Consider the following 12,467-nt stretch of genomic DNA (forward strand, 5'->3'; position numbering starts at 1 on the left):
GGGGGTGGTAAGAGGGGAAATAAAACCCCAAAATCCCAAAGTTCATTTCTAACGTTCGGAATTACTCTGAATTATGTCCTACTCTCCAAACCAGGAGAAGGGAGGAACAAAGGGCTGGAGGGAGATTCAGGACTATTGAGACATGTACTTTTCTTTATAATATGTTTCAGGATTGTGGAATCAGGAATTCACTCTCTCTCAATAGTCTCTAGGGTCTGTGAGGGCCTTGCATTTGTCCTTCATGGTTGACAGACAGTCTATATTGTTTGTCATTCTTAAACATCATAGCATCTTAATATTAGTTATACTTTTAAAATAGAACAATCCAGATGTTTGAACATTACCTCTCTGCCATGATAACACCTATTACTTTTATAAATAAATTTATATTATACTATGCTTTACCACTTACATTATCTCATTTGATCTGCATAAGAAATCTGTGAGATTGATAGTTTTATTTCCATTTCATAGAGGAGACATCTAATCTGAGAAGTGAGGTAACTTGTGTGCTGCCAAACAGTTGCCAAGGCAGAGATGGCCTGTGACCAAATTTCCTGACTTCCCTCTACCATGTTTCACGCAAGGCCTCCCATTATGTCCTCACAGATGCTACCAGGTGGTAACTGGGAGTCTACCCAGTTAGTGGGTAACATCTGATTCTCCTTCCCAGTGAGAAACTGGGGGTTTAGGGTTCAGGGGGCTGGCTAAGGCCCAAGGTCAGAATGTCCTTGTGGCTGTGGAGTATGAAACAAGAAAAGCGATCCAGCATCTTGAGAAGCTGAGTCAAAAAGCCAAGCCAACCACCTAAGCAATGATTTTCAAGGTATGGACTCTAGCAGCTGGTAGGCCACAAGCATGTTCCACAAACTGATCCCCAAATGTAAGTCTTCTTTGGATCTTACTAGCAAATGGCCCTTGATACCCTACATTTTCTGTGTGTGTGTGTGTGTGTGTGTGTGTGTGTGTGTCTAAAGTCTACTTACTAATAACTGCTGAACTGTCAAGAGTTGGTAGTATTTGGTATTCATAAATAAAAATTTAGCACATAAGTAAAGTTTACTGAGGGCTTAACTAAATATTCACCTTCCTGCCAGGCAACACTTGGCAATATTTGCAAACTCCCACTATAAACATGCATGGGCAGTCTGTTGAAGTATCCTCAGTTTGGGAAGATTGTTTTGTTATTAGTATCAGTACTCTATTGAGTTGCTTGTTCTTTCCTGTGGTTACTATTCCTGCTTTTTAATTATAAATTACCCTTCTTTACCTTCATCATCATCTATTGTGTCTGAGGTGTACTGTTCGATTAACCCTATGGTAGGATAGTGATATCTATGTAGATCAACACGATTTATGACCTATAACAAAACATTAACACAAATATGGATTGTGGTACACACAAAAGTCATCCATACAGATATTGCTAATGCAGTTATTCATACAATCTGAATAAAATGTGTCTGCCCAGGAACAGTTTGTTGATATCAGAGAATTCTTCGAAAAGTAGGAAAGACTGGAGTGTGTGCATCTTGGAGCCTTTTGCCTCATGTAGGTGGGACTCTGTCAAACGGTCTTGAGAATCACTGGGTGGCCAGGGAGAACTTGGGTTCTTTATAGTGGGATGGGAAGAACTACAGAGACCAGAAGAAAGTGAACATTGGAAGGGAGCCTGGGAGGCAGAAATTGGAGAGATTGAAGAAATTATGCCTCCAGTGTCTTTTGATGTCTTGGTCTCAGCATGGATGTGAAAAGAACAGTTAAAAGTGAATGTGTCCCCAGGATGCCCTGTAGGGTTGTCTGGTTTGGGCACTGTGCAAACGTGGCCTGCCAGGACAGGTGGAGGCTGAAATGCAGCTGTTCATTACTGACTGTGAACCTCCAGTGCCTATGAAGAGAAATCTTTCTGTAATTTGCCTCTACAGAATGACTTTTAGTAAACAATTTAAAAGTGCCCCTATGTACAAATTATGGTCTTTGAGATAGTCCAGGAAGTTCTGGAATACTCTTTTTCCAGGTCACTGGAAAACCACAGGACCACTGAAGGTGGTCACTTTTGTTCCCAACCAGGGAAGATGGCTGAGTAACCTAAGGATATTGAACAGGCATTCAAGTTAGGCTTGAAACTTAGAGAGGAGTCCAATAATGTGCTTACATTTTGGCAAAGTCAAAACATGAGAAGTAAAGAGCCTAGATACAAAATAAGATCTTTCTTCAGTTTTTTGAAATGCCACCAAGAAAAGCCTTCCAATACTGCAAAACAAAAGCCATTTAAAGATTTTTTTTTTTTTAATTTATTTGAGAGAATGAGCATGAGAAGGGGGAGGGTCAGAGGGAGAAGCAGACTTCCTGTCGAGCAGGTGGGTGTGTGGTGGGGACTCTATCCTGGGACTCCGGGATCATGACCTGAGCCAAAGGCAGTCACTCAACCAACTGAGCCACCCAGGCACCCAACAAAAGCCATTTAAAAGGAAGAACCCATGGAGAAATGTCTTCTTATCCTGAGAATCTTTGAGTTTGAATTCAGACAAAAGGAAATCATCTGGTTATTATTAAGAACTAAAAATTCCTTAAATGATGCAGGCCAAAATAGCGCCAACCTCTTCAAAAAGCAGTTCTAAATCTGTCCTGCCATATAATTTCATGAATACTTTATTATAAGCTTTACACCACTGTTAATCATTGTATGTATCCCATTTTATAAAGTGATAATTGTCTTCAAGTAAACCTTAGTGAATAGTAAGATATCATTAAAGGAAAGGATGTAAAATAGTGTTTAGTTTGGCTCCTGCATGTTATTCACCTTGGTTTCTTACCTAGTAACTATTGAAAGAGATAAGCTGACATTGCCCGATTTCACAAACACATCTTGGTGACTGAGTTGCCATATTCCTTTCAGAATTCTCATTTCAGAATTCCAGTGGTAGTGCCAATGGTTACCTTTATTTGATTTACCCTGGTAACTGAGTGGCTATTTATTTGGTATGAATAAAACTGAAGGGTATCCCATGTCTCTGGCACACTAGTCATGATCTTACAGGACTGTGCGGTTGCGAAATTCCCCTGAGAGGTTGTTGGATTATACAAGACCCATTATTACTTTTTTTTTTTTTTTACCAACCCACAAGAGTCCAAGCCATTGTATTGCTGGAAAAGCAGGGAGAAGCCATAATGCATTAAAAAAATAATAATAGACACCCTGAAAACCAAAACCAAAACCAAAAGAAAACAAAAAACCAAAACATGGTTCCCCACCTGTAGTCGGTGGGATTTAAATTTGCAAGGACTATGGTCAAGATCCATAACTTGCTCCCTTTAAGCTGTGAGTGGGCAGGACTACAATAATCATTGATTTTCTCAGTTCTCAACTTGTGCAAAAGGGCCAAAAGGCATCAAATACAGAAGCTTTGGAGGGTAAAGCTATAAAAGTAAATAAACACATCTTTTCAAAGACCCAGATGAAGAAGGGGAAAATACTGTAAAAGCAATATTTTCTCCCACTTTTTTCTCCTCAAAATTGAATAAGGTGTGTTGCTGTTTCCCCCTTTTGATTCATAACCTGGGGCTAACACTAACAAATAATTAAAACAGTAACTAGCACTGTAGAGTTCATAACATGCATCCATATATGTTAGCTTATTTGAGTTGCAATATAGCCACTATTATTAGATTTCTTTTAATACAGAGAGAATCATGCCTTAGAGAGGCTACCTGACTTCCTCAAAGCAACTCAGCCTGACAAGCACAGCCAGGACTCCAAGACCCTTCATCTGACCCTAAAGCCTATCCTTTGCGTTTTATCAGCATAATCTAAAGCAAATTGTGTCTCTTTTTTATTTGACCTCCCACAATTCACACCAGTTTAATCAATCTCCAAATAATGAAAAAATGACTTAACTCCAACATCAACGTCATACCTATTAGTCAGTTCAGGGACCCAGAAGCCTCTTGTTGGCTTCTGCTGTTTTTAAAACCCACGTATGTATGAAAAGTTTGACAATACCATAACCTCTCCCAGAAAACCATATTAACCTGCAGTGATATTAACCTGCAGTTCAGTCTAGGGACTTTTTCTTATCTGCTGCAAAATTTACATCACTGTATTAGATACATTAGATTAGATACATTCCTGTATCTAATAAATTTCAGCCGTTGTTATAATTAGTTTACTTACTCTAGCATTCATATTTTTTCTTTGGATTATTTATGTTTTCTGTTCCAGGTATTTCTTTACCCCATCTGACCCCAATCAGCTCTCTTAATAATTCAGACTCTTGTCTGAAGATCCTAGTAAGTAATGAGCACCTGGAGGTCTTAGAAAACTTCATGCCTTTTCATTATTGAAAGTGAATGTATATATCTCTACATACACACATACATACATATATATATATGTGGTACATATATACATGTATATATGTACCACATATATATTGTCTGTGTGTGTATATATGTGTTTGTGTATATATATATATGTATTAGAAATTTCTCAACAGTAATGAAAGACTTAAAACAGACCTTTAATACAAAGTATAAAAGTTGTATTGACAAAAACATTTTGGATTGTTGAATTATATAACAACTTGATTTCAAGGTTGAATCTCAAACATCACCAGCGAAGTGTGTTGTGTGAAATGTCTAGAGGTCTGGAGCTAAAACCACAGCTAAACTGAGTCCTGGGCTATATTTTAGTTTTGGCAGATACAAGATGCAAGGGGACAAGGCATGCTTCATCTGCGCATTTGTTCAAAGCACACCGAGCATAGTAATCCCCCTCCCACCACAAATTACTGTCTTCCATTGTTTTCCTCCAAATTCAAGTAAAAAAACTTGAGGAAATTTTTGTCCCCAAATGTTGAGGGATTAGTCCTTCTATGTTTTTTTTTTTTTTTCTTTTATTTACCAAAGAGGAATCTTAAGTGTAAAAATCTTCCAGCCTTGTGTCATCTTCTTTATGAACCCTTTCATTAGGTTAATGAAAGATCATCAGGTGGGACAGGAAAGTTCTGTTCCTAGCTGGAGACTTAATACTATAAAGAGTGCCTGACACATTGTGCTGCCCATAGGGATTCGGAGTTCCTCCCTTCTCATTTTTAGTGACCCTTGGCTTCAACCTTCAACATCCTTCACCTTGCTCCATATCCCTTTGTTCCTCAAGTTACTGAACCTGAAGATAAATGAATTACACTCGGGGCAAAGGAGAAAGGAAAGGGGGTGGAGCAAGCCTCAGGTTCTATATGGAGAGTCCTACAGATAAGGAGTTTTATTTTGCCTCCTCACTGCTCCCTGTTAGCTTATGACTTAAAATTTATCTTGCTTTTCTTGCGACATTTGGCAAACTGAATTCCCATCAGCAGATTTAGGGGAGGGGGTAGAAAATGAGCACTTAAAAATTATCATTGCTTCCAATACCATCAATGTGTTTGCTGGTTTCAGATCTGGTAGTGCGTAAACCAGGAAGGAGGGGAGTTTAATGAGAGATCACTAGACTCCAGTAGTCAGAAGATCTGGGTTCTTCCAGGTGTGGACTGTTGGGTAGCAGCTGACAGATAAAGCATTCTAAACCTGTACATTCCAGAAAGCTGCTTGCACAGTGGTGCTGGACAGGGGGAATGTGAGGCTATTTGATGACAAAGGACAATGGCCATACTGAAAACAAAACAGTAGTCTAGAAGTCAAGAATCATGGGGCCAGTTATAACCTAACCTTGTAGGGGTGGGGGAGTCATTGGGCTTCACCTTCAAAGTAGGGAGAATAACACATTGACCAGCTTTCTTGCCAGGGCAGTAGTGAATATAAAATAATATACAATATTTAAAAGCCTGAACACATGTAAGCTAGCATGACTAAAATTGGGCCCTGGTTTAAGTAATTGCTACGGTGCTTTTTCATAGCACAATCGTGTGCTGTTGACAATCTTGATCTGAAGTCTGACAAATTCATTTGTAGAAAATCTGGCTTTGCCAGGAACATTGACAGGCCATTCATAACCAAATTTTTTGTGTTTAAGTGCTACATAAAATAGTACTTCTACATAAATACATAAAATAGCTAGAAAAACATAAGATACTGAAAAGTGGTTTTTCCCCCCTTATTAGTTTGCACCTGGAAGGAAATACCTAGCCTCTGAATGAATAGTAGTGGGATGCTGGGAAGACTGTATCATGTCACAAGAGGGAATTAGAGGACAGGAAGTTAGGGTAGCACCTCAGTGAACTTTGGCCAGAATAAGGAAGAGGTGAAGCACCTGGGTATATTTATCCCCGAGAAAAAAATGTTATGGGAAGAACACGAATGCTGCCAAATATTGGAAGGGCTGTTGCAGAGGAGATGATTAGATACTCTGTTCCATAAGACAGATTACTGAACACAAAATGAAGATGTTGATTTGAATGATCTCTGAGTTCTCTTAAACAAAATTCTGGCATTCCAAAGTTACAAGGAGAGAAGCTATGGTTCAGGACAAGAGAATACTTTCCATAAATAAGAGTTCTCCTTCAATGGGCAGAGACACCCAATCTTGGAGATAATCTGACATTCAGAAGGAGTCTGGATTGCCATTTAAGAAGGAAGTGGAGGGAGTGCTTACATTCTGAGTAAGCTGAACTCCGTGACAGTGTGACCTCTCAAATTCTAGGATATTTTGATTCTTAAGTAGGATGTGTCACAGAAAATGCTAAATAAGGGGCCTATGTGTCCTTCATTGTCAGTGGGGTAGATACTGTCTAGGTCGTGATTGTTGTCATTCTCCTTTTCTCCCGGGCAGTGAAATTGCTAAAAAGCAGATTTTCCAGCGCATTTGAATTAATAGTCTTATTTTCTACTTTATTTGGGTTTTTTGATTGTTCATTGTAAACAGCTGTGAATAGTTGTTTTTATAGCAACTACGGAACCAAAGCCACATCCAAGCTTGCACCAAGAAAATCCTATACTCAGCCTGGAATGAAGATGTCATTGGACTCTGTTTTGCAGATAGCATGTGATGAACTGATTGACAAGGTCTAGAAATAAATCAAGATCATCCTGATGTTTAGAAATCTGACAGACAGGTGGTACCAGCACATTTCAAGCTTTTAACTAGGTCATAGCCTTATAATGAGTTATGATGTATTCTGACCTTCTGGGCAACTCTCCTGCCTGCCTCTAGGACAATGCATTGCTGGATTTGAGGGAACGAGTTCATTATCAATAACTAGAAATTCTACAACTGGAAGAATAAGATTAACGATTGCAAATTTACTGAATACCTTATTAGTCCTTAAGTGAAGTTCATCCCAACAGTTATGAGGAAGCTAAACATGTAGATGCCATGCACAAGAACAAGAATAACTGTTGTACACTATGCAGATAGAAGAAGAAGACAGAAAGCCAGAAGAAACAATGGATATATTGGAACACCTTCAGCTGCAAATGCCAGAAAACCCGCCTCAAAATGGCTTTAGCAAACGAAATTTATTGACTTACATAAATGAAAATCTCAATCATGGCTGGACTCAAGGATGCAGATGATGTCCACACAACATTTACACCCCACATCCCCTTGATCCCTCTCTCTCTCTCTCTTTCTCTCTCAGCTTCATTCTCAGTAGATTCCTTTCACTTGATGGCCCCTAGAAACTTCAGACTTAAGTTCTTCCCAGCTCCAAGACAAATACAGAGAGCACCTCTTTCTTTCCCAGCATTTTCAGCACCAGGCCCTAAACTGAGTTTCATTGGTTTGGCTTTGGTCATGTGCACCTTCTTTACTAATGGCAGCAGCCTACGATTGCGTGAATAAGGTCAGCACCTAAACCACAAGGACAGAAAATGAGAGGACCAGGGAAGGAGGAGGAATGAAAGCTGGGCAGCCCAAACCACTGATGTCCATTTGCCTAGAATAGCTTCAAGCAATGTGGTAAGATCACAAACGGCTGAGAAACTTCTAAAGGCTATAGTCCCAGGCAGCTGGAGATCTAGACTTTGCCATTTTATGAATAGAAACTTCAGTCCCACCATCGATGAGGATATAGCAGCTCTAAGAACACCAACGAGCTGTGGGGTTCCAATGGCCTTTAGTCTAAGAGTGTCAGGCACATTTGGCACAAGAAGATCCCGTGTTCCCAGAGTAGTCTTATCAGGCACAAGTGCACACACATTGGAACATATCAATAATGGCATTTTAGGAAACAAAGAACAACTCTGTGAGGGTATGTGGGTATGCATAAATGTTCAAATGCAAGTGTTAGTGGTCTTGATGCTGTGTCATTGAGAAGCACTGGGAACAGCACAGAACCAAGCAATGGTCCTGGAAAGTAATCTTTCATGTGGCAATGGGTAGAAAAGAGAGGAGACAATAAGTTAAAACCTGGGCTAGACTCCTCTATGTGAGAGTTGGGGAGGGGGGGTAATCACTCTTTGGGAAAGAAAGGTAGTATCTTACTGCTTCTGCTTCATTTTGGAGGTGGATGAGTAAGTCTGGACACAGTAAAGCTTTTTTAGCAAGTTGAAACATGTGTTCTCTGGTCAAGGAAGGGAAAGCTGCTATGAAAGAAACAAGGGAAATACTCTAGTTCTATGAGGGCTTAAAATGAGCCATTGGGTTTTAGGAGCCATTATTTTGACCTTGAGCACAGGGAAAAGACATTGGCATATGTATCCCTTGGAGCAGCTCCTTTTGCCCACTATTACCAAACTTTTAGTTACAGTCAGGTGTGGATATACCTTTTAATACATATTTGTATTCTTAATGATACAGAGAGCATGAAGTCCATCAGTGGCTTACAAGGAAAATCATGTTCCTATCTTCCAGCCTCCTTTTCCATGAAGTTCAACAGGGAGGGAAGGAAGGAAGAAAGGAAGGAAGGGAGGTAGAGAAAAAGAGAAAAATAGAGACAGATAAAGAGAGGAAGAGAGAGAAAAGGAAAAAAGTTAGACCGCAAGGAAGGAAGGGAATTCCATATTATTCGTTTGCTAGGGTTGTCCTAACAGAGTACCACAGACTGAGTGGCTTCAACAATGGAAACGAATCATCTCACAATTCTTCAGGTTAGAATTCGAAGATTGGTGTAGACAGTGTCGGTTCCTTGACCTTGAGGAAGAAACTTCCATGCACCTCCCCTGGCTTCAGGTGGTTTGCTGGCAATCTTTGGTACATCTTGCCTTGTAGATGCATCACCCCAATCTGTGCCTTCATCTTCCATGATGTCCTCCCCATGTGGTTGTCTGTATCCAAACTTCTTCTTTTAAAAAGAATACCAGTCATATTGGATTAGGGCCCATGCTAAGGAGCTCTTCTGAACATTCTCGTCAACGACTTTAATTCCAAATAAGGGCACATTCTGAGAGGTACTGGGGTTAGGACTTCAACATATGGATTTTGGAACGTGCACAATTCAACCCATAACAGTCCATAATCCTTCTTAATATTCCAGGAGTTATAAATGGCTGCACACTTTGCTACAATGTTTGAATTCTAGAACTAAATATATGCTTAATACTATGATAGGTGTGTGTGGGGGGGGTGTACTCTTCAGAATTCCCTCTTTCCCATCACGGGGATAATCATGGTGACTGAAGGATAAAAGACTAGATTCTTCCAGCTTGAAAGATTCATCTCTTTTGAAGCAAAAATTGGAGGAAAATCAAAATTCCTTTTGTATAAAGGGACTGATTCTTTGACTTTCCAAGGGATGGGAGAGGAAAACTCTTTGTTTCTTTACTCTCAGTAGGGACAAGAGAATACAGTACTTCTCTTTTCACTCCCCCTCTCTGAAGGGGGGCATGGGAATAGGGTGGGTTAATTCCTAATTTGGCTTTTGAGAGTAATTTTTCCTGTTTCTGATCTGAACCAATTGAACACATGTTGCTGCCAATGCTCACTTGCCCAGTGTGAGCGAGATTTTGTGCTGAACAAAAGGAAGACAGCGCGACATTTAACCACAGTCAAGTCCTCTGTGGGACAGACAGGAATAACATGCATGATTGCAACCCATAAATAATACACCTCATGCCATCTGCATTTTGCTTACTCTTTAAAACAGAGACTGCTATTCCTGGACAAGTCAATGTTAATCCTAGACTCCTAACTTCGGGACCGGTTCTTGCTGGGAGTGGCATTTCCCTTCACCTCTTCCTCTCTCTATATTTCCAGTCCAGCCAAGCATAAATAAGTAGGCAATTTCTACGCTGATCACTGAAGCTCTAAAGATAGGGCACTGAACCCAGTAAATGATGAATACATGCCATATGGAGCTAACGGCAAGTTCGGATGTAAATTATCTCCATATTGCTCTCTGCATTGCAGATAAAAAGTCCCTTGTGTCATTTCTTTGTACTGAGCTGTGTGTATCTGAAAACAGCTAAAATCACTGAGAAAAGTGGGACATTTAATTTCACCTGAAAAGGACAGGGTATGGCTTGTATTAATGATTAGTGAATGTTTTTAAAACATTGTTTGATGTTTTGCACAATTTATTTCATTGGAATCTTGTATTTTAAGCAAATGTTTGAATTCTTCTAGCCAGCTGTATTGATAGTGCAGAGCAGTGTACAACAGTTGGAATTGAAAGACCCTGGTTTGGGTTCCTGCACCGAGAGCAATTGCCAACATTTACTGAGTTGCCGGCAACTGTTCTAGGCAGTTTATGTAAGTTATATCATTTACTTTTCACAACAACTTTAGAAGACAGGTCCTATTATTCCCACATTATATATAAGAAAACCATTCAAATAGTTACAAGAAGAGCTGGATTCAAATCCACACTGTCAGCCACAAAGTCTATGTTCTTTGTATTACTCCATGTGACCTCTTGCCTTCTAGCTATTTTGACCTGAAGCAGACACAAATACTTTCTTAGTCTCTTTTTCCTTATTCTTAGGGGAATTGAATGAAATATTCTCTAAGATCCTTTCAACTTGTAAACACTCTGTGATCCCTCCCTTTTTTCTTTTCAAAATGTGAGTAAATCTTTTGTTTAAATACTGCCTTCCTTCTTCAAACTCTAAGATAATCCTCTTGTCTTTGGAGGGAGGGGCGTAAATCCTCATTGTGTCAAAGATTAGAAATTATAAAGTTTAGAAACTGTTTTGCCTTGGACCCGTCTTTCTGTTGACCTACGTGCAGTCTTCTACTAATGCAAAGGGGCATTGGGAAACCCCAGTCTTCTGTGGAAGTCCTGAGAGTCTCAGACAACCTATGGATGAACTGTGTAAGAGAAAAAAGTGTAAGTGTAAGGGTTGCCCCTCTGTGTAGAAGTGTAAACTCTTTAGGAATACAAGTAACCACTTATTATCTATGTAGGTTTCTAGGTTTCTTTAGATTCAATAAAAATACATTTATGACATGGCATATTAACTTCTCATTAAGCTTTCCCAATTTTTTTTTAATGGATTTATATGCCAAGCTAAATACAAGAGGCAGGCTGTGTTCTCTGTGAGACCATTTGTAAGCATTCCAACACAAAGAATAGAAATATTACTTTTTTAAAAAATGATTTTATTTATTTGTTAGAGAGAGAGAGAAAGAAAGAGAGCACAGAAGCAGGCAGAGTGGCAGCAGAGTCGGAGAGAGAAGCAGGCTCCCTGCCAAGCAAGGAGCCCAATGTGGGACTTGATCCCAGGACCCTGGAATCATGACCTGAGCCAAAGACAGTGGCTTAACTGACTGAGCCACCCAGGTGTCCCTAGAAATATTACTTTAAGATACTCCTAGAGATTCCTGGCTGGCTCAGCTGATAGAGCATGTGACTCTTGATTTCTCATTTTGGGTTCATAGTTTACTTAAAAAAAAAAAAAAAAAGGTACCCCTGGATGTTATCTGCATGGAATCTGCACAGGACGGCCATGGAAAGATGAAGAGGCAAGAGTGAGTGTGTCCTTGTAAAGCCTGGGGTTGAGAAAGTTCAAAGAAAGATAACAAGAGTGATCCAGCCCCAAAGTAGTTCTTGCTGAAATTTTCAAATGAATGAACAGTAAGTAGATGACTTCTTTACCAGAGTAAGTATACAAAATACCGGATGTGTCTACTTTTGAAAGAGGAGAGGAATTTTCATTTAAAAAAACTAGACTTTGGAAAAGACTCTTCAGCTTTCTTTTCTTTTCATTGGAACTTGATCTTCATTAAAGCTGAGAATCATGGTCTAGCAGCAGATTTAAAAAAAAATTAATGAACTCTTTCAGGCTCTGATCTTTGGCTTGAGAGATAATTATTAAAGAAAGCAAATTATTAGATGTATAAATTGGATATTTTAGATAGCATGAGTGATCAATACCATCTCTTCTCTTACACTTTGTTAATTTAATCAACAGTTATATGCTATATGCTCCCTTCAGAAGGGACAGAAAAGAAGGAAATCAGCATTTACTGAGTGGTTTTCATATGTCAGACACATTATTTTCTTCATCACTTTGCCTTTTCTCCCACCCAGCCTTCTTCATAAAGTATAAACAACCACTTCTGCAATAGACAAATCAATGTAGAATCTTTTTCT

The 12,467-nt window shown here is 39.4% G+C and overlaps 1 protein-coding gene across 2 annotated transcripts in view; it reads left to right on the plus strand.

Moving 5' to 3' along the window:
* The first annotated feature begins 663 nt into the window (after nucleotides 1-663).
* EHBP1 (EH domain binding protein 1) overlaps nucleotides 664-12,467 on the plus strand; it is a 360,247-nt gene continuing 348,443 nt past the window's right edge. The window contains exon 1 of one of the 2 annotated variants that reach the window (XM_004742041.2): nucleotides 664-883. The gene's annotated coding sequence lies outside the window, so the exon portion shown is untranslated. The remainder of the gene's footprint in view (nucleotides 884-12,467) is intronic. The other variant, XM_004742042.2, reaches the window with a different exon arrangement.

Source organism: Mustela putorius, unplaced genomic scaffold, assembly GCF_011764305.1.
Source record: "Mustela putorius furo isolate JIRA1106 unplaced genomic scaffold, ASM1176430v1.1 tig00000224_pilon_pilon_pilon, whole genome shotgun sequence".
NCBI classification, from domain to species: Eukaryota; Metazoa; Chordata; class Mammalia; order Carnivora; family Mustelidae; genus Mustela; species Mustela putorius.